Source organism: Anabrus simplex, chromosome 2 (assembly GCF_040414725.1).
Source record: "Anabrus simplex isolate iqAnaSimp1 chromosome 2, ASM4041472v1, whole genome shotgun sequence".
In the NCBI taxonomy this organism is placed as follows: Eukaryota; Metazoa; Arthropoda; class Insecta; order Orthoptera; family Tettigoniidae; genus Anabrus; species Anabrus simplex.
Window position 1 is genome coordinate 56,242,409 of NC_090266.1, and position 6,000 is coordinate 56,248,408.

The 6,000-nt window shown below is 40.7% G+C and overlaps 1 protein-coding gene across 1 annotated transcript in view; it reads right to left on the reverse strand.

Annotated features, from left to right (window-relative positions):
* Positions 1 to 5,779, reverse strand: part of LOC136864925 (serine/threonine-protein phosphatase 2A 56 kDa regulatory subunit epsilon isoform) — an 81,003-nt gene extending 75,224 nt beyond the window's left edge. The window contains exon 1 of the mRNA XM_067142333.2: positions 5,654 to 5,779. The gene's annotated coding sequence lies outside the window, so the exon portion shown is untranslated. The remainder of the gene's footprint in view (positions 1 to 5,653) is intronic.
* Between the last annotated feature and the right edge of the window lie 221 nt (positions 5,780 to 6,000).

The window sequence follows — 6,000 nt, forward strand, 5'->3', positions numbered from 1 at the left end:
ATTCACCTCACGTGACTCCACCACCAAACCCGCTTTATGCGTACAGCTTCATCCATCCCAACAGCATTTACCTGTTCATTCCTTGTAGCTTCCTGCAAGTGTTCCCACCTGTTTGTACCAGCCATCATTCTCATTAATTCCATGTCTGTTTCTTCTAAGATATACTGATTCCACACAACTCTCACTCCCGTACAACAAAATCTGCCTGAAAACTGAACGATGTAAATATAATTTTGTCCGTGAACTCACTTTTCTGAGAGGAAAACCATTTACTACGATTGGGATTGTTCCCGCACTGGGTACTAGTCGCCTAGCTCAAAGATCTAAGTGTTAATATTCTTCAAAATTAACTGTATTACCCTATATAAACCGGGTTTATAAGTCTTCGATATTAATTATTCTACTGCATGTCGATTATTGCGCCGCTACTATTAGGTTACCTCGCAAAACAGCCAGGAGAACAACCACCTATAATGGCGAGAATTATAGCAGTTATAGAACTATAGTAGCGAGAATAATATTGTTATTGCCTTTAGGTCCCACTGACTACGCTTGACGGTTTCTGGAGACGCCGAGGTGCCGGACGTTTGTCCTGCAAAAGTTCTTTTACGTGCTAGTAAATCTACCGACACGAGGCTGACGTATTTGAGCCCCTTCTAATAGCACCGGACTGAGCCAGGATCGAACCTGCCAATTCGGGATCAGAAAGCCAGCACATTAACCGCCTGAGCCACTCAGCTCGGATATACGCACTGAAATCCCAAAACATATGCACCAAAAACTGAGCATATTTTAAATGTTAAATATAAACACATTACTTTTTTTAATAACTTGCTTTACGTCGCACCGACACAGACAGGTCTTACGGCGACGATGGGATAGGAAGGGATTAGGAGTGGGAAGTAAACGGCCGTGGCCTTAATTAAGGTACATTTGCCTGGTGCGAAAATGGGAAAACATAGAAATATATCTTCAGGCCTGCCGACAGTTTGGTTCGAACCCACTACCTATCGGATTCAAGCTCACAGCTGCGCACCCCTAACCGCACGGCTAACTCGCCCGGTACACATCAGTTTCACGCTCAAAACACATTATTCATGCTCCCTCTCACTGTTAGCCTTCTTTCCTGATACGGGTTCGGGGATGAGACGAGACGAAATTGTATGGCATTGTTTTACGGCCGGATGCCCTTCCTGGCGCAAACCCCAGTTGAGGAACTAATGAAGTTGAAACGAATGATGGCTCCGCTTTTTCTATTCAGCTAAAACTGATTTTGTAAAACTCTGAGATACTATTATATTCTCCATATATTCAGGTTCCTACTCGTATCTCCCGTCCGTAAACATATATGAAATATGTACAGAAAATGCCCTCTCAAAATCACAAAATGACTTAAAATCTGGCAATAAGCTTAGTTTAACGTCCACATCATCATCGCCACAAGAAATTATAAATACGCACTCTATTCGCTCTTAACATCAAACTATGCACGAACGTACAAAATGTGCACATACGATATATCCACGATAAAATATGCTTCACCAGTCTTAATTGCCGGGCTGAGTGGCTCAGGCGGTTGAGACGCTGGCCTTCTGACCCCAACTTGGCAGGTTCGATCCTGGCTCAGTCCGGTTGTATTTGAAGGTGCTCAAATACGCCAGCCTCGTGTCGGTAGATTTACTGGCACGTAAAAGAACTCCCGCGGGACTAAATTCCGGCAGCTCGGCGTCTCCGAAAACCGTAAAAAAGTAGTTAGTGGGACGTAAAGCAAATAAAATTATTATTATTATTATTATTATTATTATTATTATTATTATTATTATTATTATTACCAGTCTTAATGTAAGATGAAAGGAGGTGTAATTACTCATTAAGAGACGCAGCTGCATTAAAAATGGGCACTTGAACGTATCTCTCAACAATCTGTTTACGATTGCCAACTTTACTGAAAACCAGGTTATTTTAAGACCTAATTTTCTAATTCAACAAAAGTAATCTTTGGAATGTAATAATTAGTATTATTTGTGAGCTTAAAAACCAAGCCCACCGGGCGAATTGGTCATCCGGTCAGGGCCACGCGGCTGTGAGCTTGCATCCGGGAGATAGTGGGTTCGAATCCCGTTGTCGACAGCCCTGAAGATGGTTTTCGGTAGTTTCCCATTTTCACAGCAGGCAAATACTGGGTCTGTACTTTAATTAAGGCCACGGCCACTTCCTTCCAACTCCTAGGCCTTTCATCTCCCATCGTTGCCATAAGACTTATCTGTGTCGGTGCGACGTAAAGCAACAAAAAAGAAAAGCCCCGAATACCATTCAGAGTCGAAGGAACCGTTTTTTAACCACACGTCTCAAAAGAGGGCCCAGTGCTTTTAATGCTGGAGCAACCAGCCGTCAAAACTTGAGTCAAAAGTATTAGGGAAAATGTCATTTAAAGCCATCATGCAGTCATTGGCACTCATGACATCTAAGGTATTCTGAGACCACCAGTAGCTAACAGGACATAGCACATAATTCCACTTTCGCAGTGCGCATCACAGTGGGTACAATACAGTCGTTCAAACTCCAAGCGAAGCAGCCCGCCACACGTAACCTCGTGAAATCGGGTGAAAGGCGGCTACAGAAGTTCACAAGGAGTCGCCAAAAATGTTAAATATCTCAGCTAAGAAATTGAAAGCCGGTCAAAGAAGTTCTTGCGATGTATATTTAGGCTCCAATTTTTAAATTCCGAACTACATATTATCTGCGCACCTTTTCTGGATACATTTACACCCTAGTGCTGAATTGGTCGACTTCGGCAATCTTCGAGATTCGTACTGGCAACCTTTGAAACACAAACAATGAATCGCTTATGCATCGCTGTGCGACATCTGCGTACACTTTGCGTACTCGTACTCGCGTTATTTACACAGCAAAGCCAAACTATACAATTCACTTCAGGAATAAGATTCGCATCGAGAAATGTTATATAGGCCTAATGTTGTATAAAGTGTATGTGACACAGTTGTTTGCTTAAGATAACAAAGGTTCAGCAAAATTCATACCGATCGATCATATTATCGATTCAATTCAGATTTCATTTCCATTCAGTTGGCAGTACTACTGGAACCGGAACTGCTCCCCCCTTACTCCTCACAACCGTACACAAAATATCGATAAAAAGTGCGCAGATAATACACCATAGCACACATCGCAATATTTACAGTTGGGAGCCTCTACAACGTGTCTCATTCTGAACATAACCATATAATAAATATCGCATTATATTTAATGGTGATAAAATACATTGATTTACCAGGATATCTTGAAGTTTTCAACATTTTCACGGTTATATAAGTGACCTTTGAAACTTAATAAAACGCCTCACAGTGGGTAATTTCAAGCATCCAGCCGGCCATAAATAATATTTTCAACCCTTGTCTCTGGTGCGCATTTTCTGCGAGTCGTGTTTGTAAGACTCCTGGGTACAGTAATTAAGTATTGAAAAGTCGCGCTGTCTGATTTAATCTCACGGAAGGCCTAAAGTGGTTCTCCTCCGTTAGGGAATCATATTCTGGCGAGCGAGCGCGCAGTTATGTGATGGCTCATTAAAGACGTCAGAACTAAATATTTCTTTAGCTTGCAATGTGATTATATTAGATGAAGGTATGTGTTTTTATATAGTACGTAGCATTTTCTGAAAATGACTATACTGTTGTCCGGAATATGCACTTAAAATTCAAGTATACGGTGTCCAAGCGCTATCTAATTGTACAAATTTGAGCTGACTTTTATAGATTGCCTTTGATTTCCGCAATGAAAGTCTTTTGGATGAGTTATCTATACTTCAATGAATAGAAAACTGTGACTTTTTGCTGCGACCAGGCGCGACCATGAGAGTAATTAATTTTTTCAGAAGCCATGTATTCTGTAACCCGGAGGTCGGTTTTCGAGCTGTTGAGGAACAGCAGGGAATATAAGCGGAACGATGATATTGCGAATGTTGTAATTGAACATTTAGGCTTTGAGGATTGTTCCGAGAATATATCCAAGTCAATAAGGAAATCTGTCAGTATTTTGTGTGCTAAAATTCGATCACAAATTGCTGAAGTACAAAAAAGTTGGTTCGAGCAGAGAATGAGCCTTGCAGAAGGATGTGCATCACAACAATGTCAGGATGAGCATGCCATTCGCCTACTATAGCTCATTCCATTTTATGAGAACAGTATTGCTCTCATGACAACAGGTTTGCCATATCGAACGGCTCCGCTCAACGCCATCACGGGAAAACGGCGACACATATTTTGTGAAATTCAGTATGTAACTTCAAGACAAAAGGCTGAAGAAACTAAGCTACAAATTACTTTTATGAACTAAAGGGGACGTGCGGTTTACAGGGGCCACTTTTGGTTTGTACAGAATCAGAGGTAAACTACGGCACGTAAGAAATCTCAGCACTGAAATATAAGGCAAATTGCGAGAGAAAATAGACAAATAATTTTATGGGCTCGAGGGGCGGTGGATGTACTTAATTGCTTTTAAAAAATTTATCCAGACAATAAAAGCTAGAAAACAGACGCAATAAATAAATACTGTAGATGACTTCACTACAGAAGTTCAGGGATGAAACGCGTCTATTGTTTGATATCCGAAGCAAAGTACTGGCAATACCTATGATGGAAACGGCTAGAAGATTCTCCAGAGAGGCTTCCAATTCTGCGGACATGGAGTAGATATAAATGTAATAAACCATCTACGTGCCATCGTAGACACTCTTTTGTGTGGGTATGCCACTGATAAAGTGACATTTGGCATGTACGCAAAGGAAACTATACAATTGTACTTACAAAAATACAAATCCTACTGCATGCCTGTAACTTTGCACAAACTCTTGAGTCATAGACAGGTCATTAGGCACTGTATTATACCTATTGGATAACTCCCCAAGGAAGCCCAGGAGACCAGGAATAGAGATAATAGGAAACCTTCCAGAAAGACACAAATACTGACCTTTTTCCATAGACTGCTTATATCATCGGACCCTTATATTACCAGCTTAGGGAAATCAAGGAAGAGGAAGTTGATTCCGCTTTCACGAGAAGTGCTCAACTTACTGTCTGAGCCTCCTTTATTTGGTTCTGCCAAAGGAGATGACAGTGACGATAGCGATTCTGATGTAACTGCATCTAATGAATAAATTGTTTGGCAAGTACGTGTATTCCTGTATCTGTTTTTAGACATTCTAAACAGCATGTCCCATTATTAACATCCATTTAATTTCTTAAAGCTATAACGAAAAATGATTAAAGTTACGAAGATTACTAATTCTATTCCTGGTGTAGTAATTTGTTATTTGTACTTGATTGACCACACACTTAATTATCTCCAATAATAGCAGTTACATACTACGTTTCATGTAAATCGGTCCATTAGTTTCCGAGATGCGATTTTTGGCCGGCTAGATTCCTGAAATTACGCACTGTGCGCCTGTGGAACACGTCCGTAAAACGTATATTATATTGGAAAAGTATAAGTGTAAAATTTCAATCTGAGCTTTGTCTGTCAAAAAACGTTATATTTTAGAGCGCTCACACCTATTCTGCTAGGATATATAAGACATTCGAAAGCACTACATAATACGTAATCTACGATTATATTAACGAAAAAATTGCATTACCTTTATACGGCGCTAGACAAGACCCTTGCTGCTCTTCGGAAAAACAGTCAAGAGGGGCTAAGGCAAAGGAATCACGAGGTTGATACACTGACGCCCTCCCTCGTGGCCTGTATGTGACAAACTGACAGTTGCTCAGTGATGACGTCGCCTACGTAGAGATTCCAAACTCACAAGGGGGCATTTTCTACTCGTCACCACCGATTTCGTTCAAATTTATAAAACATGCCGGGCTTGGCTAGTAATGAAAGTACTCAAACTGGGAACTCCAGATAGCCAAGCGTATAGAAAATAAAAATATAAATTAAAATGTTTACGCGGCTCTCGCACCGTATAAGCCACATACGTTT